Here is a 16,042-nt window from a genome sequence, read left to right as displayed (position 1 = left end):
TCGGCCTCCAGCCGACTTGTCTCCAAGGGTCTGATGCTGCCTCTGGCACCTTATGGTCGTTCTCCTGTGAGTCTAGATTTTCGAATCCGACGCATAACTGATATTGAATTGTAACGTTCAGCGCCTCCAAATGACGATGGAACACTCAAATTGCGACGCGATCCAATACATCGTCCTCCAGCTGACTTGTCTCCAAGGGTCTATTGCAACCTCGGGCACCATATGGTTCGTCTCCTGTGACTCTAGATTTTCGAATCCGACGCAAAAATGATATTTAATTGTAACGTTCAGCGCCTCCCAATGACGATGGAGCACTCAAATTGCGTCGAGAGTCAATACATCGATCTCCAGCCGACTTGTCTACAAGGGGATATTGCTGCCTCGGGCCGTCTCCTGTGAGTCTAGATTTTCTAATCCGACGCGAAACTGATAGTTATATGTAACGTTGAGGGCCTCCTAATGACGATGGAACACTCAAATTGCGTCGAGATTCAATACATCGGCATTCAGCCAACTTGTCTCCAAAAGTCTATTGCTGCCTCGGGCACCTTATGGTCGTTCACCTGTGCGTCTAGATTCTCGAATCCGACGCAAAACTGATAGTTAATTGTAACGTTCGGGGCTTCCTAATGACGATGGAAGACTCAAATTGCGTCGAGATTCAATATATCGGTATTCAGCCGATTTGTCTCCAAGGGTCTATTGCTGCTTGGGGCACCTTATGATCGATCTCGTGTGAGTCTAGATGTTAGAATCCGACGCAAAACTGATAGTTAATTGTAATATTCAGGGCCTCTTAATGACGATGGAAAACTCAATTTGCGTCGAGATTCAATACATCGGCCTCCAGCCGACTTGTCTCCAACGGTCTGTTGCTGCCTCTGGCACCATATGGTCCGCCTCCTGTGACTCTAGATTTTCGAATCCGACGCACAAATGATAGTTAATTGTAACGTTCAGCGCCCCCTAATGACGATGGAACACTCAAATTGCGTCGAGAGTCAATACATCGTCCTCCAGCCGAGTTGTCTCAAAGGGTCTATTGCTGCCTCGGGCACCATTTGGTCGTTCTCCTGTGAATCTAGATTTTCGAATAGGACGCTAAAATGATAGTTAATTGTAACGTTCAGTGCCTCCTAATGACGATGGAACACTGAAATTGCGTCGAGATTCACTACATCGTCCTCCAGCCGACTTGTCTCCATGGGTCTATTGCTGCCTCGGCCACCTTATGGTCGTTCTCCTTTGAGGCAAAATTTTCGAATCCGACGCAAAACAGATAGTTAATTGTAACGTTCAGGGAGTCCTAATGACGAAGGAACACTCAAATTGCGTTGAGAGTCACTACATCGACCTCCAGCCGACTTGTCTCCAAGGGAATATCGCTGCTTCGGGCACCACATGGTCCGTCTCCGGTGATTCTACGTTCTCGACTCTGACGCAAAACTGAAAGTTAATTGCAACGTTCAGCGCCTCCTAATGACGATAGAACACTCAAATTGCGTCGAGATTCAATACATCGTCCTCCAGCCGACTTGTCTCCAAAAGTCTATTGCTGCCTCGGGCACCAAATGGTCCGTCTCCTGTGAGTCTAGATTTTCGAATCTGACGCAAAACTGACAGTTAATTGTAACGTTCAGGGCCTCCTAATGACGATGGAACACTCAAATTGCGTCCTTCAGCCGACTTGTCTCCAAGGGGATATTGCTGCCTCGGGCACCTTATGGTCCGTCTCCTGTGAGTCTAGATTTTCAAATCCGACGCAAAAATGATATTCAATTGTAACGTTCAGCGCCTCCTAATGACGATGGAACACTCAAATTGGGTCGAGAGACAATACATCGTCCTCCAGCCGACATGTCTCCAAGGGGATATCGCTGTCTCGGGCATCACATGGTCCGTCTCCGGTGATTCTACGTTTTCGAATCCGACGCAAAACTGAAATTTAATTGTAACGTTCAGGGCCTCCTAATGACGATGGAACAATCAAATTGCGTCGAGATTCAATACATTGTCCTCCAGCCGACTTGTCTTCAAATGTCTATTGCTGCCTCGGGCACCTTGTGGTCGTTCTCCTGTGAGTCTAGATTTTCGAATCCGACGCATAACTGATAGTTAATTGTAAAGTTCAGGACCTCCTAATGACGATGGAACACTGAAATTGCGTCGAGAGTCAATACATCGTCCTCCAGCCGACTTGGCTCCAAGAGGATATTGCTGTCTCGGGCATCATATGAACCTGCACCTGTGAGTCTAGATTTTCGAATCCGACGCGAAACTGATAGTTAATTGTAACGCTTAGGGCCTCCTAATGACGACGGAACACTCAAATTGCGTCGAGATTCAATACATCGGTCTCCAGCCGACTCATCTCAGAGGGTCTATTGCTGCCTCGGGCACCTTATGATCGTTCTCCTGTGAGTCTAGACTTTCGAATCCGACGCATAACTGATAGTTAATTGCAACGGTCAGCGCCTCATAATGACGATGGAACACTCAAATTGCGTCGAGACTCAATACAATGTCCTCCAGCCGACATGTCTCCAAGAGGATATTGCTGTCTCGGGCATCATATGAACCTGCACCTGTGAGTCTAGATTTTCGAATCCGACGCGAAACTGATAGTTAACTGTAACGTTCAGAGCCTCCTAATGACGATGGAACACTCAAATTGCGTCGAGATTCAATACATTGTCCGTCAGCTGACTTGTCTCCAAGGGTCTATTGCTGCCTCGGGTTCTTTATGGTCGCTCTCCTGTGAGTCTAGATTTTCGAATTCGACGCGAAACTGATTGTTAATTGTTACGTTCAGGGGTTCCTAATGACAATGGAACACTCAAATTATGTCGAGATTCAATACATCGTCCTTCAGCCGATCTGTCTCTAGGGGTCTATTGCTGCCTCGGGCACCTTATGGTCATTCTCCTGTGAGTCTAGATTTTCTAATCCAACGCAAAACTGATTGTTAATTGTAACGTTCAGGGCCACCTAATGACGATGGAGCACTCAAATTACGTCGAGTTTGAATACATCGCCCTCCAGCCGACTTGTATCCAATGGGATATTGCTGTCTCGGGCACCATATGATCCTTCTCCTGTGACTAGATTTTCGAATCCGACGCTAAAATGATAGTTAATTGTAACGTTCAGCGCCTCCTAATGACGATGGAACACTCAAATTGCGTCGAGATTCAATAAATCGTCATTCAGCCGATTTCTCTCCAAGGGTCTATTGCTGCCTCGGGCACGTTATGATCGTTCTCCTGTGAGTCCAGATTTTCGAACCCGACGCAAAACTGATAGTTAATTGTAACTTTCAGGGCCTCCTAATGTCAATGGAGCACTCAAATTGCGTCGAGATTCAATACATCGGCCTCCAGCCGACTTGTCTCCAAGGGGTTATCGCTGCCTCGGGCACCACATGGTCCGTCTCCGGTGATTCTACATTTTCGATTCCGACGCAAAACTCATAGGTAATTGTAACGTTCAGGGCCTCCTAATGACGATGGAACACTCAAATTGCGTCGAGATTCAATACTTTGGCTTCCAGCCGACTTGTTTCCAAGTGGACATTGCTGCCTCGGGCACCATATGGTACGTCTCCTGTGAGTCTAGATTTTCGATTCCGATGCGAAACTGATAGTTAATTGTAACGTTCAGGGCCTCCTAATGACGATGGAACTCTCAAACTGCGTTGAGATTCAATACATCGTCCTTCAGCCGACTTGTCTCCAACTTTCTATTGCTGCCTCGGGCACCTAATGGTCGTTCTCCTGTGAGTCTAGATTTTCGAATCCGACGCATAACTGATAGTTAATTGCAAAGTTCAGGACCTCCTAATGACGATGGAACACTCAAATTGCGTCGAGATTCAATACATCGTCCTCCAGCCGACTTGTCTCCAAGGGGATATAGCTGCCTCGGGCACCACAATGTCCATCTCTGGTGATTCTACATTTTCGAATCCGACGCAAAATTCATAGTTAATTGTAACGTTCAGAGCCTCCTAATGACGATGGAACACTCAAACTGCGTTGAGATTCAATACATCGTCCCTCAGCCGACTTGCCTCCAACTTTCTATTGCTGCCTCGGGCACCTTATGGTCGTTCTCCTGTGAGTCTAGATTTTCGAATCCGACGCAAAAATAATAGTTAATTGTAACGTTCAGCGCCTCCTAATGACGATGGAGCACTCAAATTGCGTCGAGAGTCAATACATCGTCCTCCAGCCGACTTGTCTACAAGGGAATATTGCTTCCTCGGGCTCCATGTGGTCCGTCTCCTGTGAGTCTAGATTTTCGAATACGACGCGAAACTGATAGTTAATTGTAACGTTCGGAGCCTCCTAACGACGATGGAACACTCAAATTGCGTCGAGATCCAATACATCGTCCTTCAGCCGACTTGTCTCCAGGGGTCTATTACTGCCTCGGGCACCTTATGGTCGTTCTCCTGTGAAACTAGATTTTCTAATCCGACGCAAAACTGATTGTTAATTGTAACGTTCAGGGCCTCCTAATGACGATGGAACACTTAAATTGTGTCGAGATTGAATACATCGTCCTCCAGCCGACTTGTATCCAAGGGGATATTGCTGTCTCGGGCACCATATGATCCTTCTTCTGTGACTAGATTTTCGAATCCGACGATAAAATGATAGTTAATTGTAACGTTCAGCGCCTCCTAATGACGATGAACACTCAAATTGCGTCGAGATTCAATACATCGGCCTCCAGCAGACTTGTCTCCAAGGGTCTATTGCTGCGTCGGGCACCTTGTGATCGTTCTCCTGTGAGTCTAGATTTTCGAACCCGACGAAAAACTGATAGTTAATTGTACCTTTCAGGGCCTCCTAATGTCGATGGAATACTCAAATAGCGTCGAGATTCAATACATCGTCCTCCAGCCGACTTCTCTCCATGGGGATATTGCTGCCACGGGCACCTTATGGTCGTTCTCCTGTGAGTCTAGATTTTCGAATCCGACGTGAAACTGATTGTTAATTGTAACGTTCAGGGCTTCCTAATGACGATGGAATACTGAAATTGCGTCGAGATTCAATACCTCGTCATTCAGCTGATTTGTCTCCAAAGGTCTATTGCTACCTCGGGCACCTTATGGTCGTTCCCCTGTGAGTCTAGATTTTTGAATCCAACGCGAAACTGATTGTTAATTGTAACGTTCATGGCTTACTAATGACGATGGAACACTCAAATTGCGTCGAGATTCAATACATCGTCATTCAGCCGACTTGTCTCCAAGGGTCTTATGTTGATTCGGGCAGCTTATGGTCGTTCTCCTGTGAATCTAGATTTTCGAATCCGACGCAAAACTGATAGTTATTTGTAACGTTCAGGGCCTTCGAATGACGATGGAACACTCAAATTGTATCGAGATTCAATACATCGGCCTCCAGCCGACTTGTCTTCAAATGTCTATTGCTGCCTCGGGCACCTTGTGGTCGTTCTCCTGTGAGTCTAGATATTCGAATCCGACGCTTAACTGATAGTTAATTGTAAACTTCAGGTGCTCCTAATGACGATGGAACACTCAAATTGCGTGGAGATTCAAGACATCGTCCTCCAGCCGACTTGTCTCCAAGGCTCTATTGCCGCCTCGGGCACCACATGATCCGTCTCCGGTGATTTTACATTTTCGAATCCGACGCAAAACTCATAGGTAATTGTAACATTCAGGGCCTCCTAATGACGATGGAACACTCAAATTGCGTCGAGATTCAATACTTTGGCTCCCAGCCGACTTGTTTCCAAGTGGACATTGCTGCCTCGGGCACCATATGTTACGCCTCCTGTGAGTCTAGATTTTCGATTCCGATGCGAAACTGATAGTTAATTGTAACGTTCAGGGCCTCCTAATGACGATGGAACACTCAAACTGCGTTGAGATTCAATACATCGTCCTTCAGCCGACTTGTCTCCAACTTTCTACTGCTGCCTCGGGCACCTTATGGTCGTTCTCCTGTGAGTCTAGATTCTCGAATCCGACGCAAAAGTAATAGTTAATTGTAACGTTCAGCGCCTCCTAACGACGATGGAACACTCAAATTGCGTCGAGAGCCAATACGACGTCCTCCAGCCGACTTGTCTACAAGGGAATATTGCTTCCTTGGGCTCCATGTGGTCCGTCTCCTGTGAGTCTAGATTTTCGAATCCGCCGCGAAACTGGTAGTTAATTGTAACATTCAGGGCCTTCTAATGACAATGGAACACTCATATTGCGTCGAGATTCAATACACGGCCTCCAGCCGTCTTGTCTCCAAGGGTCTATTCCTGCCTCGGGCACCTTATGGTCGTTCTCCTGTGAGTCTAGATTTTCGAATTCGACGCAAAAATAATAGTTAATTGCAACGTTCAGCGCCTCCTAATGACGATGGAACTCTGTAATTGCGACGAGATTCAATGCATCGGCCTCCAGCCGACTTGTCTCCAGGGGTCTATTACTGCCTCGGGCACCTTATGGTCGTTCTCCTGTGAAACTAGATTTTCTAATCCGACGCAAAACTGATTGTTAATTGTAACGTTCAGGGCCTCCTAATGACGATGGAACACTTAAATTGTGTCGAGATTGAATACATCGTCCTCCAGCCGACTTGTATCCAAGGGGATATTGCTGTCTCGGGCACCATATGATCCTTCTTCTGTGACTAGATTTTCGAATCCGACGCTAAAATGATAGTTAATTGTAACGTTCAGCGCCTTCTAATGACGATGGAACACTCAAATTGCGTTGAGATTCAATACATCGGCCACCAGCAGACTTGTCTCCAAGGGTCTATTGCTGCGTCGGGCACCTTGTGATCGTTCTCCTGTGAGTCTAGATTTTCGAACCCGACGAAAAACTGATAGTTAATTGTAACTTTCAGGGCCTCCTAATGTCGATGGAATACTCAAATTGCGTCGAGATTCAATACATCGTCCTCCAGCCAACTTCTCTCCATGGGGATATTGCTGCCACGGGCACCTTATGGTCGTTCTCCTGTGAGTCTAGATTTTCGAATCCGACGTGAAACTGATTGTTAATTGTAACGTTCAGGGCTTCCTAATGACGATGGAATACTGAAATTGCGTCGAGATTCAATACCTCGTCATTCAGCTGATTTGTCTCCAAAGGTCTATTGCTACCTCGGGCACCTTATGGTCGTTCCCCTGTGAGTCAAGATTTTTGAATCCAACGCGAAACTGATTGTTAATTGTAACGTTCAGGGCTTCCTAATGACGATGGAACACTCAAATTGCGTCGAGATTCAATACATCGTCATTCAGCCGACTTGTCTCCAAGGGTCTTATGCTGATTCGGGCAGCTTATGGTCGTTCTGCTGTGAGTCTAGATTTTCGAATCCGTCGCAAAACTGATAGTTATTTGTAACGTTCAGGGCCTCTGAATGACGATGGAACACTCAAATTGCATCGAGATTCAATACATCGGCCTCCAGCTGACTTGTCTTCAAATGTCTATTGCTGCCTCGGGCACCTTGTGGTCGTTCTCCTGTGAGTCTAGATATTCGAATCCGACGCTTAACTGATAGTTAATTGTAAACTTCAGGTGCTCCTAATGACGATGGAACACTCAAATTGCGTGGAGATTCAAGACATCGTCCTCCAGCCGACTTGTCTCCAAGGCTCTATTGTTGCCTCGGGCACCACATGATCCGTCTCCGGTGAGTTTACATTTTCGAATCCGACGCAAAACTCATAGGTAATTGTAACATTCAGGGCCTCCTAATGACGATGGAACACTCAAATTGCGTCGAGATTCAATACTTTGGCTCCCAGCCGACTTGTTTCCAAGTGGACATTGCTGCCTCGGGCACCATACGTTACGTCTCCTGTGACTCTAGATTTTCGATTCCGATGCGAAACTGATAGTTAATTGTAACGTTCAGGGCCTCCTAATGACGATGGAACACTCAAACTGCGTTGAGATTCAATACATCGTCCTTCAGCCGACTTGTCTCCAACTTTCTATTGCTGCCTCGGGCACCTTATGGTCGTTCTCCTGTGAGTCTAGATTTTCGAATCCGACGCAAAATTAATAGTTAATTGACACGTTCAGCGCCTCCTAATGACGATGGAACACTCAAATTGCGTCGAGTGTCAATACGTCGTCCTCCAGCCGACTTGTCTACAAGGAATATTGCTTCCTTGGGCTCCATGTGGTCCGTCTCCTGTGAGTCTAGATTTTCGAATCCGCCGCGAAACTGATAGTTAATTGTAACATTCAAGGCCTTCTAATGACAATGGAACACTCATATTGCGTCGAGATTCAATACACGGCCTCCAGCCGTCTTGTCTCCAAGGGTCTATTGCTGCCTCGGGCACCTTATGGTCGTTCTCCTGTGAGTCTAGATTTTCGAATCCGACGCAAAAATAATAGTTAATTGTAACGTTCAGCGCCTCCTATTGACGATGGAACACTCAAATTGCGTCGAGAGTCAATACGTCGTCCTCCAGCCGACTTGTCTACAAGGTAATATTGCTTCCTTGGGCTCCATGTGGTCCGTCTCCTGTGAGTCTAGATTTTCGAATCCGACGCATAAGTGATAGTTAATTGCAACGTTCAGCGCCTCCTAATGACGATGGAATTCTCTAATTGCGACGAGATTCAATACATCGTCCTCCAGCCGACTTGTCTTCAAATGTCTATTGCTGCCTCGGGCACCTTCTGGTCGTTCTCCTGTGGGTCTAGATTTTCGAATCCGACGCATAACTGATAGTTAACTGTAAAGTTCAGGACCTCCTAATGACGATGGGGCCCTCAAATTTCGTTGCCATTCAATACATCGTCCTCCAGCGGACAGGTCTCCAAGGGGATATTGCTGCCTCGGGCACCTTATGCTCCGTCTCTAGTGAGTCTACAATTTCGAATCCGACGAAAAACTGATAGTTAATTGTAACGTTCAACGCCTCCTAATGACGATGGAACACTCAAATTGCGTCGAGATTCAATACATCGTCATTCAGCAGACTTGTCACCAAGGGTCTATTGCTGCCTCGGGTCCTTTATGGTCGCTCTCCTGTGAGTCTAGATTTTCGAATCCGACGCGATACTGATTGTTAATTGTTACGTTCAGGCCTTCCTATTGACGATAGAACACTCAAATTGCGTTAAGATTCAATACATTGTCCTTCAGCCGACTTGTCTCTAAGAGTCTATTGCTGCCTCGGGCACCTTATGGTCGTTCCCCTGTGAGTCTAGATTTTAGAATCCGACGCAAAACTGATAGTTAATTGTAATGTTCAGGATCTCCTAATGACAATGGAACACCCAAATTGCGTCGAGATTCAATACATCGGCCTCCAGCCGACTTGTCTCCAAGGGTCAATTGCTGCCTCGTGCACCTTATGGTCGTTCTCCTATGAGTCTAGATTTTCGAATCCGACGCAAAACAGATAGTTAATTGTAACGTTCAGGGCCTCTTAATGACTAAGGAGCACTCAAATTGCGTTGAGAGTCACTACATCGTCCTCCAGCCGACTTGTCACCAAGGGGATTTCGCTACCTCGGGCATCACATGGTCCGTCTCCGGTGATTCAACGTTTTCGAACCCGACGCTAAACTTACAGTTAATTGTAACTTTCAGGGCCTCCTAATGACGATGGGGCACTCAAATGGCGTGGCGATTCAATACATCGTCCTCCAGCGGACTGGTCCCCAAGGCGATATTGCTGCTCCGGGCACCTTATGGTCCGTCTCTAGTGAGTCAACATTTTCGAATCCGACGAAAAACTGATAGTTATTTGTAACGTTCAACGCCACCTAATGACGACGGCACACCCAAATTGCGACGAGAATCAATACATCGGCCTCGAGCCGACTTGTCTTCAAATGTCTATTGCTGCCTCGGGCACCTTGTGGTCGTTCTCCTGTGAGTCTAGATTTTCGAATCCGACGCATAACTGATAGTTAATTGTAAAGTTCAGGACCTCTTAATGACGATGGAACACTCAAATTGCGTGGAGATTCAATACATCGGCCACCAGCCGACTTGTCTCCAAGGGTCTATTGCTGCCACGGGCACCTTATGGGCGTTCTCCTGTGAGTCTAGATTTTCGAATCCGACGCATAACTGATAGTTAATTGCAACGTTCAGCGCCTCCTAATGACGAAGGAACACTCAAATTACGTAGAGATTCAATACATCGGCCTCCAGCCGACTTTCCTCTAATTTCTATTGCTGCCTCGGGCTCCTTGTGGTCGTTCTCCTGTGGGTCTAGATTTTTCGAATCCGACGCATAACTAATAGTTAATTGTAAAGTTCAGGACCTCCTAATGACGATGGAACACTCAAATTGCGTTGTAATTCACTACATCGTCCTCCAGCCGACTAGTCTCCAAGGGGATACCGCTGCCTCGGGCACCACATGGTCCGGCTCCGGTGATTCTACATTTTCGAATCCGACGCAAAACTCATAGTTAATTGTAACGTTCAGGGCCTCCTAATGACGATGGGGCACTCAAATGGCGTCGCGATTCAATACATCGTCCTCCAGCGGACTGGTCTCCAAGGGGATATTGCTGCCTCGGGCACCTTATGTTCGTTTCCCTGTGAGTCTAGATTTTCGAATCCGACGCGAAACTGATAGTTAATTGTAACGTTCAGGGCCTCCTAATGACGATGGAACACTCAAACTGCGTTGAGATTCAATACATCGTCCTTCAGCCGACTTGTCTCCAACTTTCTATTGCTGCCTCGGGCACCTTAAAGTTGTTCTCCTGTGAGTCTAGATTTTCGAATCCGACGCAAAAATGATAGTTAATTGTAACGTTTAGCGCCTCCTAATGACGATGGAACACTCAAATTGCGTCGAGAGTCAATACATCGTACTCCAGCCGACTTGTCTACAAGGGGATATTGCTGCCTCGGGCTCCATTTGGTCCGTGTCCTGTGAGTCTAGATTTTCGAATCCGACGCAAAACTGATAGCTAATTGTAAGGTTCAGGGCCTCCTAATGACTATGGAACACTCAAATTGCGTCGAGATTCAATACAGTGTCCTTCAGCCGACTTGACTCCAAGAGTCTATTGCTGCCTCGAACACCTTATGGTCGTTCTCCTGTGAGTCTAGATTTTCGAATCCGACGCATAACTGATAGTTAACTGTGACGTTCAGAGCCTCTTAATGACGATGGAACACTCAAATTGCGTCGAGATTTAATGCATCGGCCACCAGCCGACTTGTCTCCAAGGCTCCATTGCTGCCTCGGGCACCTTTTGTTCGTTCTCCAGTGAGTCTAGATTTTCGATTCCGACACATAACTGATAGTTAATTGTAACGCTCAGCGCCTTCTAATGACGATGGAACACTCAAATTGCGTCGAGATTCAATACATCGTCCTTCAGCCCACTTGACTCCAAGAGTCTATTGCAGCCTCGGACACCTTATGGTCGTTCTCCTGTGAGACTAGATTTTCGAATTCGAAGCAAAACTGATAGTTAATTGTAACGTTCAGGGCCTCCTAATGACGATGGAACACTCAAATTGCGTCAAGATTCAAGAGAGCGTCCTTCAGCCGACTTGACTCCAAGAGTCTATTGCTGGCTCGGACACCATATTGTCGTTCTCCTGTGAGTCTAGATTTTCGAATCCCACATAAGACTGATAGATAATTGTAACGCTCAGGGCCTCCTAATGACGATGGAACACTCAAATTGCGTCGAGATTCAATACATCGTTCTCCAGCCGACTTCTCTCCATGGGGATATTACAGCCTCGGGCACCTTATGGTCGTTCTCCTAAGAGTCAAGATTTTCGAATCCGACGCGAAACTGATTGTTAATTGTAACGCTCAGCGCCTTCTAATGACGAAGGAACACTCAAATTGCGTCGAGATTCAATACATCGTCCTCCAGCCGACTTGTCTCCAAGGGGACATTGCTGCCTTGGGCACCATATGGTCCGTCTCCTGTGAGTCTAGATTTTCGATTCCAATGCGAAACTGATAGTTAATTCTAGCGTTCAGGGCCTCATAATGACGATGGAACACTCAAATTGAGTCGAGATTCAATACATCGGCCGCCAGCCGACTTGTCTCCAAATGTCTATTGCTGCCACGGGAACCTTTTGGTCGTTCTCCTGTGAGTCTAGATTTTCGAATCCGACGCATAAGTGATAGTTGATTGTAAAGTTCAGGGCCTGCTAATGACGATGGAACAGTCAAATTGCGTCGAGATTCAATACATCGTCCTCCAGCCGACTTGTCTCCAAGGGCATATTGCTGCCCCGGGCACCATATGCACCGTCTCCTGTGACTCTAGATTTTCGAATCCGACGTGAAGCTGATGGTTAATTGTAACGTTTATTGCCACCTAATGACGATGGAACACTCAAATTGCGTCGAGATTCAATACATCGTCCGTCACCCGACTTGACTCCAAGAGTCTATTGCTGCCTCGGACACCTTATGGTTGTTCTCCAGTGAGTCTAGATTTTCGAATCCGAAGCAAAACTGATAGTTAATTGTAACGTTCAGGGCCTCCTAATGACGATGGAATACTCAAATTGCGTCGAGATTCAATACATCGGCCTCGAGCCGACTTGTATCCAAGGGAACATTGCTGCCTCGGGCACCATATGGTCCGTCTCCTGTGAGTCTAGATTTTCGATTCCGATGCAAAACTGATAGTTAATTGTAACGTTCAGGGCCTCCTAATGACGATGGAACACTCAAATTGCGTAGAGATACAATACAGCTTCCTACAGCCGACTTGACTCCAAAAGTCTGTTGCTGGCTCCGACACCTTATTGTCGTTCTCCTGTGAGTCTAGATTTTCGAATCCGACGCAAAACTGATAGTTAATTGTAACGCTCAGGGACTCCTAATGACGATGGGACACTCAAATTGCGTCGAGATTCAATACATCGTTCTCCAGCCGACTTCTCTCCATGGGGATATTACAGCCTCGGGCACCTTATGGTCGTTCTCCTGTGAGTCTAGATTTTCGAATCCGACGCGAAACTTATAGTTAACTGTAACGTTCAGGGCTTCCTAATGACGATGATCACTCAAATTGCGTCGAGATTCAATACCTCGTCATTCAGCCGATTTGTCTCCAAGGGTCTATTGCTGCCTCGGGCACCTTATGGTCGTTCCCCTGTGAGTCTAGAATTTAGAATCCGACGCAAAACTGATAGTTAATTGTAACGTTCAGGGCCTCCTAATGACGATGGAACACTGAAATTGCGTCGAGGTTCAATACATCGTCCTCCAGCCGACTTGTCTCCAAGGGGTATTGCTGCCTCGGGCACCATATGGTCCGTCTCCTGTGAGTCTAGATTTTCGAATCCGACGCAAAAATGATAGTTAATTGTAACGTTCAGGGAATCCTAAAGATGATGGAACACTCAAATTGCGTCGAGAGTCAATAATACATCGTCCTCCAGCCGACTTGCTAAAAGGGGATATTGCTGCCTCGGCCTCCATGTGGTCCGTTTCCTGTGAGTCTAGATTTTCGAATCCGCCGCGAAACTGATAGTTAATTGTAACGTTGAGGGTTCTACTGACGATGGAACACTCAAATTGCGTCGAGATTCAATACATCGTCCTCCAGCCGACTTGTCTCCAACGGGACATTGCTGCCTTGGGCACCATATGGTCCGAGTCCTGTGAATCTAGATTTACGTTTCCGACGCGAAACTGATAGTGAATTGTAACGTTCGCAGCCTCCTAATGACGATGGAACACTCAAATTGCGTCGAGATTCAATACAGAGGCCTCCAGCCGACTTGTCTCCAAATGTGTATTGCTGCCTCGGGCACCTTTTGGTCGTTCTCCTGTGAGTCTAGATTTTCGAATCCGACGCATAAGTGATAGTCGATTGTAAAGTTCAGGGCCTCCTAATGACGATGGAACAATCAAATTGCGTCGAGATTCAATACATCGTCCTGCAGCCGACTTGTCTCCAAGGCTCTATTGCTGCCTCGGGCACCTTTTGTTCGTTCTCCAGTGAGTCTAGATTCTCGAATCCGACGCATAACTGATAGTTAATTGTAACGCTCAGCGTCTTCTAATGACGATGGAACACTCAAATTGCGTCGAGATTCAATACATCGTCCTCCAGCCGACTTGTCTCCAAGGGCATATTGCTGCCCAGGGCACCATATGCACCGTCTCCTGTGACTCTAGATTTTCGAATCCGACGCGAAACGGATAGTTAATTGTAACGTTTAGGTCCACCTAATGACGATGGAACACCCAAATTGCGTCGATATTCAATACGTCGTCCTTCAGCCGACTTGACTCCAAGAGTCTATAGCTGCCTCGGACACCTTATGGTCGTTCTCCTGTGAGTCTAGATTTTCGAATCCGACGCATACGTGATAGTTGATTGTAAAGTTCAGGGCCTCTTAATGACGATGGAACAATCAAATTGCGTCGAGATTCAATACATCGTCCTGCAGCCGACTTGTCTCCAAGGCTCTATTGCTGCCTCGGGCACCTTTTGTTCGCTCTCCAGTGAGTCTAGATTTTCGAATCCGACGCATAACTGATAGTTAATTGTAACGCTCAGCGCCTTCTAATGACGATGGAACACTCAAATTGCGTCGAGATTCAATACATCGTCCTCCAGCCGACTTGTCTCCAAGGGCATATTGCTGCCCAGGGCACCATATGCACCGTCTCCTGTGACTCTAGATTTTCGATTCCGATGCGAAACTGATAGTTAATTGCAACGTTCAGGGCCTCCTAATGACGATGGAACACTCAAATTGCGTCGAGATTCAATACAGCGTCCTTCAGCCGACTTGACTCCAAGAGTCTATTGCAGGTTTGGACACCTTATTGTCGTTCTCCTGTGAGTCTAGATTTTCGAATCCGACGAAAAACTGATAGTTAATTGCAACGCTCAGAGCCTCCTAATGACGATGGAACACTCAAATTGCGTCGAGATTCAATACATCGTTCTCCAGCCGACTTCTCTCCATGGGGATATTACAGCCTCGGGCACCTTATGGTCGTTCTCCTGTGAGTCTAGATTTTCGAATCCGACGCGAAACTTATAGTTAACTGTAACGATCAGGGCCTCCTAATGACGATGGAACTCTCAAATTGCGTCGAGATTCAATACATCGGCATCCAGCCGACTTGTCTACAAGGGGATATTGCTGCCTCGGGCTCCATTTGGTCCGTGTCCTGTGAGTCTAGATTTTCGAATCCGACGCAAAACTGATAGCTAATTGTAACGTTCAGGGCCTCCTAATGACAATGGAACACTCAAATTGCGTCGAGATTCAATACAGTGTCCTTCAGCCGACTTGACTCCAAGAGTCTATTGCTGCCTCGAACACCTTATGGTCGTTCTCCTGTGAGTGTAGATTTTCGAATCCGACGCATAACTGATAGTTAACTGTGACGTTCAGAGCCTCTTAATGACGATGGTACACTCGAATTGCGTCGAGATTTAATACATCGGCCACCAGCCGACTTGTCTCCAAGGCTCCATTGCTGCCTCGGGCACCTTTTGTTCGTTCTCCAGTGAGTCTAGATTTTCGAATCCGACGCATAACTGATAGTTAATTGTAACGCTCAGCGCCTTCTAATGACGATGGAACACTCAAATTGCGTCGAGATTCAATACATCGTCCTTCAGCCCACTTGACTCCAAGAGTCTATTGCAGCCTCGGACACCTTATGGTCGTTCTCCTGTGAGACTAGATTTTCGAATTCGAAGCAAAACTGATAGTTAATTGTAACGTTCAGGGCCTCCTAATGACGATGGAACACTCAAATTGCGTCTAGATTCAATAGAGCGTCCTTCAGCCGACTTGACTCCAAGAGTCTATTGCTGGCTCGGACACCATATTGTCGTTCTCCTGTGAGTCTAGATTTTCGAATCCCACATAAGACTGATAGATAATTGTAACGCTCAGGGCCTCCTAATGACGATGGAACACTCAAATTGCGTCGAGATTCAATACATCGTTCTCCAGCCGACTTCTCTCCATGGGGATATTACAGCCTCGGGCACCTTATGGTCGTTCTCCTAAGAGTCAAGATTTTCGAATCCGACGCGAAACTGATT

Source organism: Schistocerca serialis, chromosome 1 (genome assembly GCF_023864345.2).
Source record: "Schistocerca serialis cubense isolate TAMUIC-IGC-003099 chromosome 1, iqSchSeri2.2, whole genome shotgun sequence".
Taxonomy (NCBI): Eukaryota; Metazoa; Arthropoda; class Insecta; order Orthoptera; family Acrididae; genus Schistocerca; species Schistocerca serialis.
The sequence above is the reverse complement of the archived record's forward strand: the minus strand, read 5'-3'. Positions refer to the sequence as shown.